Below are 16,177 nucleotides of genomic sequence, written 5' to 3' on the forward strand. Positions count from 1 at the left end.
CCGTGTATCGAGAGATAGTAGCAAGTGGGTTAAACCTGGTATGTCTGTCTGTCTTTCATCATGAATATATACTCAACATATTTATTTATGTCCTCATTCTAGATTGGTGTGATTTACAAATGTATACTTGCTTGAATAATTCTAATCTACTGTAATATACTCTAATGAAATATCTGAATGCAATTTCTTTTTTACTTTAGACTCAAAACCGGCCCACCAGCTCGAGAAGGTTCTGCTAAACACAAGGATCATCAAAGATGTCGCCAAACTAAGTCCACACCATCAAACGTCTTCACTGGAGTCCTATCACAGTGTGATATTACGTTTTGCCCCAAAAAACGTTGTTTTTTCATACATTGGAATGCTTTGCAGGTATTTTATATTGTGTACAAATGACTAATTATGGACTCCTGATTTGTCAAATAACTCATTATGTTGCATTAGATAACCTCAGATCAACTACAAATATATTGCTTGTGCTTATTGAAATGTTCCTTTCAGACTATACCTAGCTGCAATGCATTTCAATGAAAACTCAAATCGCCAGCAAGCGACAGACGCTTCGGGAGCCCCGGCTTACAAGATGAGCTTTCCAAAGGCCAAAAAGGGTGGGCACACTATAAAACCAAGGAAAATCGCTCCGACAGTCAGTAAGTCAAAATATCAACATTTATTATTGCACACACATGACCTATATAAATAGAAAAATATTTCCACTTACAGTGGAACAGCATTAATAACAATAAATTGAATAAATAATAACCTTTTTAACATGACAAAACAAATAACAATTTCTCATTTACAGACTATGTCAACCAGCTTATGGAGCTCCTGTTTGACTCCGTCATTCGTGACCCCCAACCATATATCCAGGTGGTTGAGGCGATTCCCATCCCAGAACATCTGTGCGCACAGTTCGACAGGCCTTCCATGGAAGAAGCGGTTTCCGCCTATGTGTCACGCTTCAATCTTGTACCGGTCTGAAGCCAGTATAGACACCATCAGCACCAAGAGTGCTTACCCTCAGCACCAAGAGCTTACCCTCGCCAGATTAAGCCAGGAAGAGATGGTGATAATCGGTGGTGACATGAGAGCCGATTCTCCAGGTTAGAAAAAGCTCCCCAATGTAAAATTTCTACTTTATGAATACATTTTTAATATTGCACTACATTGATTGAAATTGTTATTATTATTTTCAACAGGCCACAGTGCTAAGTACGGTAGTTACTCTGTGATGGAACTCGCCACCAATCATGTCATAGACGTCCAACTAATTCAGGTAATTAACAAGTCTGAAGACACCGCACCCTTCATTGTGCTCAAACAAACACAAAGCTCTCGGTCTTGAATCTTGAATCGCTGTAGGTGTGAAGTGGTCTGGCTGTGTGTGTGAGCGGGGGTTAGGAAATGGAAATTGTGGGATGGTGGAATAGTTATTTTTAACGCTGGTGACTATTTTGAAAAGGCCATTTCATTGCTCTTCCCTTCCTTGCTTGTACCTCAACAGAGCAATGAGGTGGGGGGCAGCTACCATATGGAATTAGAAGGCTTGAGGAGAAGCCTCGCTCTTCTGAAGGACCGATCTGTGACCTTGGACTGTATTGTCACAGATCGTCACCCGCAGATTCAAAAGTACCTGAGAGATCTGGGCATCAAACACTTCTACGATGTGTGGCACGTGGCCAAAGGTATGTCGAAAGGCATCCCACATTCAATCCCACCCCTCCTACCCAACCCCCCCCCCCCCCCCCCCCACTCCTACCCAACCCCCCCCCCCCCCCACCCACCCAACCACCTCCAATGTACAGTCCCCCCCACCCCCACCTACCCAATCCAATGTACAGTTTCTACGCCTAATGTATATACTCTTTTCTTTCTGGACTCTTTTTGTATCACAAACAGTACTGTAATTGCAAATCTGGTATGTCATAAATGTATAGATGTAGCAGTACTGTCTATCTGTATGTCATGTATGTCATACGACTGTTATGTAATGTTATGTTATGTAATTCAAGGTCTGTCTAAGAAGCTAGACAAGGTTGCACAAGCAAAAGACTGCAAGGTGATAGAAAAATGGCGCCCACACATATCTAACCACCTCTACTGGACCGCTGCCACATCGAAGGCGCCCGCTGAGAGGGTGGCTAGGTGGAAGTCATGTCTCAATCACATGATGAATGTACATGAACACGACGAAGAACCACTCTATCCGCGCTGTCTTCATGCTGACCGTGTATCGAGAGATAGTAGCAAGTGGGTTAAACCTGGTATGTCTGTCTGTCTTTCATCATGAATATATACTCAACATATTTATTTATGTCCTCATTCTAGATTGGTGTGATTTACAAATGTATACTTGCTTGAATAATTCTAATCTACTGTAATATACTCTAATGAAATATCTGAATGCAATTTCTTTTTTACTTTAGACTCAAAACCGGCCCACCAGCTCGAGAAGGTTCTGCTAAACACAAGGATCATCAAAGATGTCGCCAAACTAAGTCCACACCATCAAACGTCTTCACTGGAGTCCTATCACAGTGTGATTTTACGTTTTGCCCCAAAAAACGTTGTTTTTTCATACATTGGAATGCTTTGCAGGTATTTTATATTGTGTACAAATGACTAATTATGGACTCCTGATTTGTCAAATAACTCATTATGTTGCATTAGATAACCTCAGATCAACTACAAATATATTGCTTGTGCTTATTGAAATTTTCCTTTCAGACTATACCTAGCTGCAATGCATTTCAATGAAAACTCAAATCGCCAGCAAGCGACAGACGCTTCGGGAGCCCCGGCTTACAAGATGAGCTTTCCAAAGGCCAAAAAGGGTGGGCACACTATAAAACCAAGGAAAATCGCTCCGACAGTCAGTAAGTCAAAATATCAACATTTATTATTGCACACACATGACCTATATAAATAGAAAAATATTTCCACTTACAGTGGAACAGCATTAATAACAATAAATTGAATAAATAATAACCTTTTTAACATGACAAAACAAATAACAATTTCTCATTTACAGACTATGTCAACCAGCTTATGGAGCTCCTGTTTGACTCCGTCATTCGTGACCCCCAACCATATATCCAGGTGGTTGAGGCGATTCCCATCCCAGAACATCTGTGCGCACAGTTCAACAGGCCTTCCATGGAAGAAGCGGTTTCCGCCTATGTGTCACGCTTCAATCTTGTACCGGTCTGAAGCCAGTATAGACACCATCAGCATCCGGAAATTCGGTGCGGATTCGAACCACTACACAGGAAGGGATTACTACCCTCACTCTGTGTCCTAAGTATCCCCAACACCACGCCACAAAGCACCTGTACGCGATATATCTGAAACGGCTAAAGAAAAAGAAGTATTATATTTATGCACAAATAAAATTAAAAAAAAGCTGGGAAATAACCATTTGTCATGTCATGTCATTGGACAGTAGCAAGCATTGATTATATGTGATGTGCAATAAGGATTAGATTGTGTTTGCAAGAAAGATTAGTATAGTCTGAGAGATGCAAGATGGAGAAACACCTGTAAAAAAATATATAAATCTGTAATAAATATTATTTACTTATTGATTCCGCTTTCTGGTATCCGGCCAAAATCTGCCTTGTAGATATTAGTTGCCATTTGGATGGTATAGGGGTTGAAGCACACTGGATCCAATCCCGGATGATCAACCATGCACAGTAGTCCAGTTGGTTCCTGGTTAATTCGACGTCTGACCTATATATAGAAAATTAAATCGTTAGCCATATGCATGGTTTTCAGTGCTACCAAGATGCAAGGTTGTGTTACTACTTTACCTGTGGAACTTCCATGCAGCATACATTCTCAGCCTCTGTTGGCATCCGTTCACAATTTCCGCACGTGCACCTAGTAGATTGATTTGAGGGTGAATGAAATTATCAATCAATGATCAAAATTGCTACAATACAGTACTGCTCAATACCAACACAACTGCTATGATGGAGACCAGAGAAAGACTTTCGTCTTGTTTACATCAGGGTCCCCCAATTTCAATTCATCGTAACATATATGACATATAGATAGACAGTACTGCTACATCTATATATTTATGACATACCATATTTGTAAATACAGTACTGTTTGTGATGCAAAGAGCCCAGAAAAAAAAGGATATACATTTGCCGTAGAAACTGTACATAGGAGTGGGGGGGGGGACACTGTATAAAGCTGTTGGTGTGTGAGTACAATCTAACGTTAGTGTGTGTTTTCGACGGGCCGCGACAGAAGTAAGTACACTGTATACAGTATAACTGCTGCTCTTTATAAACTAACATTTTGGCAAACTATTGAAGCAAGGTAACGTTACTTATAGTAAGCTATCGAAGCAAAAGCTGGCTGATCGATCAAGTAAGTAAGTACCGTTATTTCGGCAACCGTTAGACTAACGGTGGAATCAACTAACCAATCGTAAACTATTTGTAAGCCTCGATCGCTGTTGTTTGGGGGGGGTGTGAGTACAATCTAACGTTAGTGTGTGTTTTCGACGGGCCGCGACAGAAGTACACAACCATTAGACTAACAGTAACAGTGCAATCAACTTACCAATCGGAAACGATGTAATGTAAGCCTCGCTGTTGCAAATCGACTTCTTCTTCTTCTTCTGAATCATACTGTGGGTCGCTCTCTGGATCCCAAACATAATGTACAGCCATGATTGTTGATTGTTATTAATGCTGTTAGTTAGTAAAATCGGTATATGTTTTGCGTGTCGAAATATAAACACCTGAGAGGGAAGAGAGGGAAGGACGGGGAGATGGGCGGAGCTATTTGGTGGGTGGCTGTCACTCAAAGCATTCTGCTAGTATGGGTGGAGCCAAGCCAATAATAGCCTGATTTCATGAGGCTGAAAAATGCTGGTTTTGAGTACAAGATTAGAAATATAAAACAATGATTATTTTTGGAATAAAAATTACAGATGTGTTACATAGACTCACAGGAATTGTGTAAAGTTGCCCAAATAGTGCTAGGAATAGCAGTGCATAGCCCCTTTAAAGGATTTCTATTCTATTCTATTACATTACATTAGATTCATACAGTATATACAGTATACAGTATGGCCGCCACTCCTTATTCAATTCAGACAGTTTCATCTTTGTCGACCACCAAACCAAACCTGCACGCACAAATAGTTGAGCAGTATGTTTTAAAGATAGCAGTGAATTAATGACTGTAATATTATGTATTTTATATGATATATATTAAAGTGTTATTGTGATTTGTTGTACACAATGTACTACTGTCATAAAATTGTAAAGCACTTTGGATAAAAGTGCTATATAAATGCACCATATACATATACAATTGTAATCAAATGTTTGTTTAGATGTTTTATGATTTAAGGGACAACTGGTGGAAACTAGCTTTGGATATAATCTGGTTTGTTGACCAGCTTTTTTTTTAATACATTGTTGTAATGCATTGTTGTAATGCATTGTTGTAATGCATTGTTGTAATACATTGTTGTAATACATTGTTGTAATGCATTGTTGTAATGCATTGTTGTAATTAGGGCTGCAACGATTAGTCGACATAATCGACGACGTCGATCATAAAAACTTGTCGACGCAGAATGTTTGCATCGATTAGTCATACATTTTTTATTTTTTTTTATAATATATATATATTTTTTTTTATACATTTTTTTTGCACTATCTATCTTTGTGAAAGTGGCTTCTCAGCTCTGGTCCAGCTGAAGACAAAGCAGAGGAACAGATTGGACATTGAGCATGACCTCAGAGTTGCTTTGTCTACCATCACCCCAGACTTTGAGACTCTTGTCAGGAGCAAACAACATCCCCAGTTATCCCATTAGTTCCCTGGGATGAACTCTTAGAAGACACTGATATCGCCGGCGAGATAGAATGACGTCATTGTTTGACGTGATCTGCCTGGGAAATGTAGTCTATTTCCGTTTTTTTTTTGACGTAGCATTTTGACGTGGCCTTCAAACTACACGCTACTTTTTATTTGGTGTTGATAAAACAATAAATAACTGAACCAGGATCATTTAAATTCGTGCTATAAAACTTTTACGCGTGCGTAAAATGTGCCACATGTATTTTGTATTTATTGAATAACTTTGGCTGGGATTATCGTATCATCACACTGTAAACGGAAACGGAAGCTGTAGACCCAGGGCTAACTCCTCCCATAGCTTTCTAGACGTTTCCATTGCTCAGACCTCGTGTTTTGGAAGCTAGCAGTCGGAAGATTGTCGGAGCAAGTTTGTGTATAAAATTTGACTTTTTGGAAAACATTTTGGTATCATGGAGATCATGGAGAAGCGAGTCGTAGTGCGTCCTATACGCAAAGAGTATTTCGAAGATGACCTGGAAATTGATGGAGTAATTGGCTCAGAATCTGGCTCGGACGTACAATCTGGCTCCGACGATGACCCAACGTTCGTCCCTGACGGGTACTGTACAGCTATATTATCTCACTGTTCTGTCTGGGAAACACCTCACACATGTACAACGTTTGAATAAAACACTTAGTATAGTTGAAAGTAATGTATTTCTACATGGAATTGTACACAGAGACGATGAGCCTGGGACTAGGAGAGGAAGGAGAGGAGAGGAGGCCATGCATGAGACCGACAGGTGAGATACAGACTGTTATTGCTTTTTATTTTTTATTTTATTGCTTGCAGACTTTGCAATATACTGTGTGTGTGTGTGTGTGTGTGCTCATCCATGGATGTATTGTGCTTTGGCTTCTGCATATTCATTCATATCCATGCTGCTGTGAGTAGTGTGCTTTTGCATGGATATATATTAGGGATGCTCGATATTGGCTTTTTTACCGATACCGATATTCCGATATTGTCCAACTCTTAATTTCCGATACCGATATCAACCGATACCGATATATGCAGGGTTTCCCACCCCAAAAAACTGAATAATTTCAGGTAACTAATAATTTCACTGGATATATATATAACAAATATTGTTATTGTTTTTTTGTTTTTTTTTTAACCGATATCGATATTTTCCGATATCACATTTTACTGCCGATATTGGCCGATAATATTGGTCTGCCGATAATATCGGACATCCCTAATATATATACTGTATGTTGCATGCAAGTGTATCTATGTTTGGTTGTAAACAACTATGTGTGTGTGTGTGTCTTTGCGTTGATGGCCACAAGTGGGGTGGGGGGTGGGGGGGGTCACTGCTTTGTGTTGATCAGGACCAGGTAAGAAACTAAATAAAAGGGTTGCTTGCTGTATGATGTACTGTTCAACTGTTCATAAAAGTTCATTGTCTACACAGCGATGAGATACCAGAACATCTTGGGACCGGAAGGACAAGGGGAAAAGGCCCGGCCAGGAGGGGCCCGGCCAGGTCAAATGACCCAGACAGGTGAGACAGACTTATTATGGAAGTTAGTGCTTTTGTTTATAAAACTGTTCATAAAAGTTGAAAATAAAGTATTTACATGGCATTGTCTACAGCGATGAGATCCCAGAACAACTTGGACCAGCCAGGCGGGGAACAGCGACCGGAAGGACAAGGGGAAAAGGCCCAGCCAGGAGGGGAACAACGACCGGAAGGACAAGGGGAAAAGGCCCGGCCAGGAGGGGCCCGGCCAGGTCAAATGACCCAGACAGGTGAGACAGACTTATTATGGAAGTTAGTGCTTTTGTTTATAAAACTGTTCATAAAAGTTGAAAATAAAGTATTTACATGTCATTGTCTACACAGCGATGATGATGATGATGATGATGATGATGATGATGATGATGATGATGATGATGATGATGATGATGAACCTGGAACATCGACCGGAAGCACCCTTGCCAGGTCCCGGTCCAGGAAAAGACCCGCAGCCCAGGCGGATCGGACACCCTGGAAGACTGAAAAGGATCCTGACCAAGCCCCGCCAGTCAGCCGTTTCATGCCTCGCAGGCCCCCGGGACCCCAGCTGGATGCCCACGCAGCATACTCTCCTAAAGATTTGTTTATGTTGTTTTTCTCCCTAGATTCCATGAAGACCGTGGCTGACAACACGAACAAGTATGCTGCAAGAAAGACAGCTCGGGGCCAGAAGCACAAGTGGGTGGATGTCGACGCGGAGGAGATGTCCAAATTCATCGGCCTAGAGTTGTTCACGGCGCTCCTCCATCTGCCTGCCATCCCGGACTACTGGAAAGTACAGCACATGCTATCTGTGCCATTTCCAAGGCTGGTCATGGTCCGGGACCGATTCAGGTATAATATATAGTCTTGTATAGTGTATGTACATCGTGTCCCATATGTTACTTATGTTTATAGTGTCCTATGTTATGAGAAGTGACAATAAAGCTGACTTTGTCTTCAGGTCGATCCGATGGAACCTCCACATGAGCGATCCAGTGGATGATGACGCCAATGACGCCAAGAAGGGAACACCGCAATATGACAAGCTGTGCCGGTACGTACTCTATTATTATCTTATTCTTAGGCCTATTTTATTCTTAGGCAATTTGTTTTGTTATTCTTATTCGTGACTTTGTTCTGTCCAGGATCAAGCCTCTGATGGACGACATTCTTGATTCCTGCAAAGCCCATTACCACCCAAAGAGGAACCTGGCAGTGGATGAGCGGATGGTGGCAACAAAGGCGCATACTGGCATGACCCAGGTATTTTTTTCTTTTTATACCACACATCGTGACACTACAAACACCACATCCACCTGTATACCTGTTCAAATGTATATATGTTATTCCATTCTAAATCGATAAACTATTCTATCTATCTATCTATCTATCTATCTATCTATCTATCTATCTATCTATCTATCTATCTATCTATCTATCTATCTATCTATCTATCTATCTATCTATCTATCTATCTATCTATCTATCTATCTATCTACCCACCCAGTACATGAAGGACAAGCCAATAAAACGGGGGATCAAGCTGTTTGTGCTGGCCGACTCCGATAACGGCTACACGCTGAATTTCAACATCTACCTCGGCAAAAAACACAAGCCGACAACTGCACACGGTCTGACCTATGATGCCGTTGTCGATCTCATTCAGGTATAATATTTTTTCTACTAAAACTATTCTTTATTTTGCTCTGTAAAGTGTCTTTGAGCATTTGGAAAAGTGCTATACCTAATTGATGTATTATTGTTGTTATTATTATTATTCAGCCAGCGTACCTTGGGACTGGATACCACATCTACACCGACAACTACTACTCCAGTCCCAAGCTGTTCCTGGACTTGCTTGCCATGAAGTTTGGAGCCTGTGGTACATACAGGGACCTCCGGAAAGGGTGTCCCAAGGGCAGACCAAATGCCCTCACCCAGAAGTCGGAGAGAGGCTCCATTAGATGGATCAGAGAGGGGTCCCTGGTCTTCACCAAGTGGATGGATACAAAGGAGGTATGTACTCTACCTGACCATGGTCACTGTACACAACATATAATGTACATACTGTACACAACACACACTGTACACACCATGTACCCTCTACTGTGAGCGATTTGTAGTGTAAAATGTCCCTGTGGATGATTAATTTCTATTCTATTCTGTACATATACTGTACATACTGTACACAACACATACTGTACACAACATATACTGTACACACTGTACACAACACATACTGTACATACTGTACACAACATATACTGTACATAATGTACACAACATACACTGTACACAACATATACTGTACACACTGTACACAACACATACTGTACATACTGTACACAGCATATACTGTACACAACATACACTGTACACAACATATACTGTACACACTGTACACAACACATACTGTACACAACATATACTGTACATAATGTACACAACATACACTGTACACACCATATACTGTACACAATGTACACAACACATACTGTACACAACATATAATGTACATAATGTACACAACATACACTGTACACAACATATACTGTACACAACACATACTGTACACAACATATACTGTACATAATGTACACAACATACACTGTACACAACATATACTGTACACAATGTACACAACACATACTGTACACAACATATACTGTACATAATGTACACAACATACACTGTACACAACATATACTGTACACAATGTACACAACACATACTGTACATACTGTACACAACATATACTGTACATAATGTACACAACATACACTGTACACAACATATACTGTACACAATGTACACAACACATACTGTACACAACATATACTGTACATAATGTACACAACATACACTGTACACAACATATACTGTACACACTGTACACAACACATACTGTACACAACATATACTGTACATAATGTACACAACATACACTGTACACAACATATACTGTACACAATGTACACAACACATAATGTACACAACATATAATGTACATAATGTACACAACATACACTGTACACAACATATACTGTACACAATGTACACAACACATACTGTACACAACATATACTGTACATAATGTACACAACATACAATGTACACAACATATACTGTACACACTGTACACAACACATACTGTACACAACATATACTGTACACAACATATACTGTACACACCATGTACCCTCTACTGTGAGCGATTTGTAGTGTAAAATTTCCCTGTGGATGATTAATTTCTATTCTATTCTGTCTAGGTGTCTGCGTGCTCCACCGTCCACCCAGCGGTCCTTCAACCTACAGAAATGGTCAAGAGGAGAGTAAAGGTATATGCTTTATGTATTTTTATACCTGTTTATTATGTCTTATTATTTTGTATTATTGCACAATCGAAGCGGGCATGGCCACCCGCATTTCACTGTATGCCTGTTATGTATGTGATGAATAAAACTCTTGAATCTCTTGAATCTCTTGAATCTTGAAGGTGCATGGGGTCTGGACGAGCAAGATGTTTCGTAGTCCCACCACCATGATTCAATACAACAAATTCATGGGCGGAGTTGACCTTTCAGACCAGCTGATCCAGTACTACTCCACACACCGCAGAACTTCCCACTGATACCGGACCATGTTCTTCCACTTTGTGGACATTGCGAGCACCAACGCCTACATCCTCCACTGTGAAATCAGTAAGGCAAAACAGGAGGCACACATGACTCACAAGGACTTCATGTGCGAGATAGCGCGTGAGTTGTGTGGCGTGGACATCACACTAGCTCCTCTTGACAGGAAGGTAGAGCATCTCCCTGTTGCCATAGCAGCACCTACAGAGGACGTCAGACAGAAAGCCACACATGGCCGCAGGATCTGCCAGCAGTGTCACAAAGGGGGGAAAAGGACCCTGACTCCCTGGAAATGCAAGCGCTGTGATGTAGCCCTCTGTCTCGTCATTGGCCGAAACTGTTTCGAATTGTGGCACAGTTGAGCACACAGGACAGCACAGTACAATGTCGCACACACACACACACACACACACACACACACACACACACATATATGTATATGATGTACAGTAGTCTACAGTAGTGTATATATGTATATTGAATATTCCTCTTTACTTTTACTTTTTACAAGTATTTTTATTGCACATTACTTTAGTTACATTCCATAATGATGCTATATATTTTTTTTTACTTTTACTTACTTTTTTTACTGACTATTTCTAAAAAAAAGCATGATGGTGAGATTTTCCAGTTTAGAATCTAAATTTCGTCTGGGTTTGTTACCTGTGTATGAAGAAAATACTTGTTTTTGAATTGAATTCTGCCCTGTTCTCTTTTGTTTATGCAAATATGCTACCTGAGGGGGCATTTCCACTGTTTTATATGCTTGATTGAATATGTTTGCATTGGTTCATAGTAAAAAGAACACATTTTCTCAATCCGATTTTGTGTTTTGTGTTGTACAGTATACAGTATACAGTATATACAGTATTATGCATTATGAAAACTAACGGTCAGGTCATATATGTGAGGCTGTGCTGAAAAAAAAGATACCAAACATACCATGATAAAACATTTTAAAATGGGAATTATACCATTTAAATCAAAATTAGCTAAAACATTGAAAATATCCCACAACTCCGAAGAGTTTTAAGCTAAGAAGTATGCTATATATTTTTTTTTGTTATTTAAACACTTCCACTTTAATTTGTATTATTTAATTTATTTATCTTGTTATGAGTGATTGTGATGTATTGTTCAAATACATTTTGATTGAAAGTTGCTTAAGATCCAAATTCAAATGTTTCATGAGTCATTATTTTAATTTGCTATGGGATCATCATGTTATGTTAAGTTAACTGTTAAGGCAGAGGGACTGGACAACAGGGTGTGCAGACTTGAGCATGTGAGGTAAAACATGCATTGGAGAAGGAGCCATGCCCACAGGAAGCAGAGATTGAGGGTGTGACAAAAATAATCGTTAGATTAGTCGACTAATCGAATGACAAAAATAATCGCTAGATTAGTCGACTAATCGAAAAAATAATCGACAGATTAGTCGATTACCAAAATAATCGTTAGTTGCAGCCCTAGTTGTAATGCATTGTTGTAATACATTGTTGTAATGCATTGTTGTAATACATTGTTGTAATACATTGTTGTAATGCATTGTTGTAATACATTGTTGTAATAGATTGTTGTAAATAATGCATGGAGTTGTGTTCATTAACGTGCACTGTCCCTTCGCAAATAAACACATCAAATCATTTAGTCATCAGTTAGTAATTTGTTGTGCTTTTTCCCCATGCTGAATGCATATCTCCTGAAAACTAGATTTAGACATGTCTTTCTGTGTGATCGCATGAGGGAAGCAACATTTTACAGATTTGTTCATTAAATCAAGATTACATTAGATTAGATTCAAATGTATTGTCATTATACAGCACAAGTACAGTACAAGGAAAATAAGTTTGGCATCCAACCAGAGTGCAAATGTAACAGTAAAGTGTAATAGTAATGTACAATGTACAGGTGATTAAACTGGGTATAAAATATGTGAATGGTAAATAGTGCTAATCAGATGTATGCACAGAGTTGTATTATTACTATGTACAGTGATACAGGTATAAAGACACTATGGTAGTAAGTCATACTGGCCAGCAGTGTAACTAGTAAGAGTAGGTAAGGGATATGTACATATATAGATATAGTATCTACAGATATGTAAGGAGGATTATATGCAGGTATGTACAGACAGAACACTATTATATCAATGTCATCTCTGTGTCCACAAACAGTAATCTCCTGCCTCGACTCTGCAACGCACTGCTAGCTGGCCTCCCGCCCACTGCCACCAAGCCTCTTCAACTCATTCAGAATGCAGCGGCCCGCCTGATCTCAGACCAACCGAAGTCGGCCCATGTCACCCCACTTCTTAGGGACCTGCACTGGCTCCCCATTGCCGCACGAATCCGCTTCAAGGCCCTCGACCGGGTGTGAACGATCGTATGTTACTCCTTCTGCGTTGTGTTAAATGTCGATGGCCCGAGGGAGTTTCGAACACGGGTATCCCACGCCGTGGGCGACGACACAGACCGCTGCACTAAGAGGTGAATTCACTCCTGGGTACCGTATCTATGTGTCTTTTAATTAACCCTGTTATGGGGAAGTGAGTTTAACTCGCAGCCCGCTTACTGCCACAGTCACTTCACAACACATGCGTTCATCGTGACTGTGGATATTACTCACGGACCTCCATTACACTGGCATACCGTGCGGCAAAGGGAACCGCTCCCGCCTACCTCCGGTCAATGGTCTCTAACTACACACACCCTCAAGACCCCTACGCTCTGCATCTTCTGGCCGTCTCAGACCCACTCCTATCCGAGCTCCGGGAGGGTCATCAAGGAGAAGCCGCCTATTCTCAGTCCTTGCCCCACAATGGTGGAACGAACAGCCCACCCCAGTTAGGACAGCCGAAACCCGTCCAATCTTTCGCCGTCGACTAAAGACGCACTTCTTGACTTCAACCATTATCTGAAGATTTTTAAAAATAAATAAAAGCTAACCCTGACTAACCTTACTGTTGTGGTGACCTATATTAAAAGACATTCACCAAGGTGGGCTTGTGCCTTTAAGAGTGTGGGTTGTACTGGTTAGGGGAAAGGTTAAATGCCACTTCCGGTTTCCGGGTGACGGGTTGTTGTTATTGTAAATGCTATGTGCAGGATAAGTAAAGTACTCAACTTGACCTACGTCTCTGGCTCACTACTTTCTTATCGCCACATTGGTGACCCTGTGAAGAACATTTGTTAATGTTAAACAACATTAGCGTTATGTCTCAAGACAAGCGCCCGCGCCGAATGCTAACGACGCTAATATGTTGCAAGCGAACATTTACGCTGCGACCGTCAAGTTGCCCGACTTTTGGCAGCATAATCCCCGGCCGTGGTTTCAACACATCGAAGCCCAATTCCAGCTGAGAGGAATAACGCAGGACATAACCAAATACTTCCATGTGGTGGCGGCGTTGGATGCTTCGACGACGGCACAGGCGATGATTCTGTTGGAGGATCCGCTGGCAGCTGACAAGTACAATGTGCTAAAGACATTCCTTCTGAAGCTGTATGAACTGTCAGAGAAAACGGACCGCCTGCTGTCTCTCAATGGCCTCGGCGACGGCAAACCATCAGAGTTGATGGAGAAGATGCTGGCTGTGCTGGGATCAGCAGATCCCTCCTTTCTGTTCACGCACATTTTCCTACGGCAGCTTCCAGTGCCTGTGCGCACGGCACTGGCCAGTTCCCTCCTCTCCTCCACCAAAGACTATCGCGGCCTGGCTGCACAAGCAGACAGGGTTTTCCTGGCCAACAGGCAGCAGCAGTTTGTCCATTCACTGCTGCCCCACCAGGGCACCTCAGCCCCACCACTGGATGTTTATAGAGACACCGCGGCTGCGGTGACAGCCCGACGCCAACCCGACGACGGGCTCTGTTATTGCCAGGTTTGGGGACAGGGCCAAGCAGTGTCGCAAGCCATGCAGCTTCAAGGGGCAGGGAAACGCCAGGGCCGGCGCTCATTAGTGGCTGTGGGTGCCGGCCATGACTGCAAGCTGTTGTTCATCACTGACTCCTTGTCCGGCCGGCGGCTGCTGGTGGACTCGGGCGCACAAACATCCTGCCGGCACAGGGCGTGGACACCATGGACAGCAGACACGGGCCCCAGATGGACGCAGCGAACGGTACGCCCATACGTACTTACGGCACCAGGTATGTGGAGGTGTGTTTTGGGGGGCGCCGTTTCGGCTGGGGTTTTGTGATGGCTGCGGTGTCCACGCCGCTCCTGGGAGCAGACTTCCTCTGTGCCTTCAGTCTGTTGGTAGATGTGAAAAACTGTCGCTTGATCGATGCCCTCTCTTTTTCCTCTTACCCCTGCACACTTGGGGCGGTTGGGGGGGGGCGGACCTCTCTGCCTGTTGAACACACTTGCCACCGGGGACCCGTATGAACGCCTGCTCGCCGGGTTCCCTGACCTCTCCACACCCACGTTCTCATCTGCAGTGGCCAAACACGGGGTGGAACACCATATTACCACCGAAGGCCCCCCAGTCTATGCCCGGGCTCGGCGTCTCGACTCAGCCAAGCTGGCAATCGTCAGGGGGGAGTTTTCCACCATGGAGCGACTGGGCATTGTGCGCCGCTCGAACAGCCCGTGGGCTTCTCCATTACATATGGTTACAAAAGCTGGCAGGGGTTGGCGCCCCTGCTGCGATTTCCGTCGCCTTAATAACGCCACAACCCCCGACCGGTACCCTGTCCCGCACATACAGGACTTCTCTACCCACCTGGCGGGGGCCGTCATCTTCTCCAAGGTGGACCTGGTGCGCGGGCGCAGACGTTTCAGCGGCTGATGGACTCTGTGCTCCAGGACATGCCGTTTTTGTTTGTGTATTTGGATGACATTCTGGTAGCCAGTGCATCCATAGAGGAGCACATGACACACCTTCAGCAGCTGTTTGAGCGGCTCAGTAAACACGGCCTCATCGTCAACCCGACCAAGTGCCAGTTCGGGCAGTCCTCCATCACCTTCCTCGGACACCACGTCGCTCCACAGGGAGCCACCCCACTCCCCGCCGCGTGTATCACTTCCGCAACGGATTTGATTTCCGGGGTTGGCCTGATTGGCCGCGACGGCCACGTGACACGCCGCGGCCCCGCCCCGCGGCAGCGGCCGAGGCGGCAACGCCAGAGGCTGCTGTGTTTC

At 42.7% G+C, this 16,177-nt stretch overlaps 1 long non-coding RNA gene across 1 annotated transcript; it reads left to right on the forward strand.

The window, feature by feature from the left end:
- Positions 1–2,492: 2,492 nt before the first annotated feature.
- On the forward strand, positions 2,493–3,150 carry LOC311228027. Its single transcript, XR_014619662.1, has 3 exons — positions 2,493–2,601; positions 2,731–2,879; positions 3,035–3,150. It is a non-coding gene; the product is annotated as an uncharacterized lncRNA (long non-coding RNA).
- The last annotated feature ends 13,027 nt before the right edge of the window (positions 3,151–16,177 follow it).

The sequence above is a fragment of the Notolepis coatsorum genome, assembly GCF_963971535.1.
Source record: "Notolepis coatsorum genome assembly, chromosome: 5".
NCBI classification, from domain to species: Eukaryota; Metazoa; Chordata; class Actinopteri; order Aulopiformes; family Paralepididae; genus Notolepis; species Notolepis coatsorum.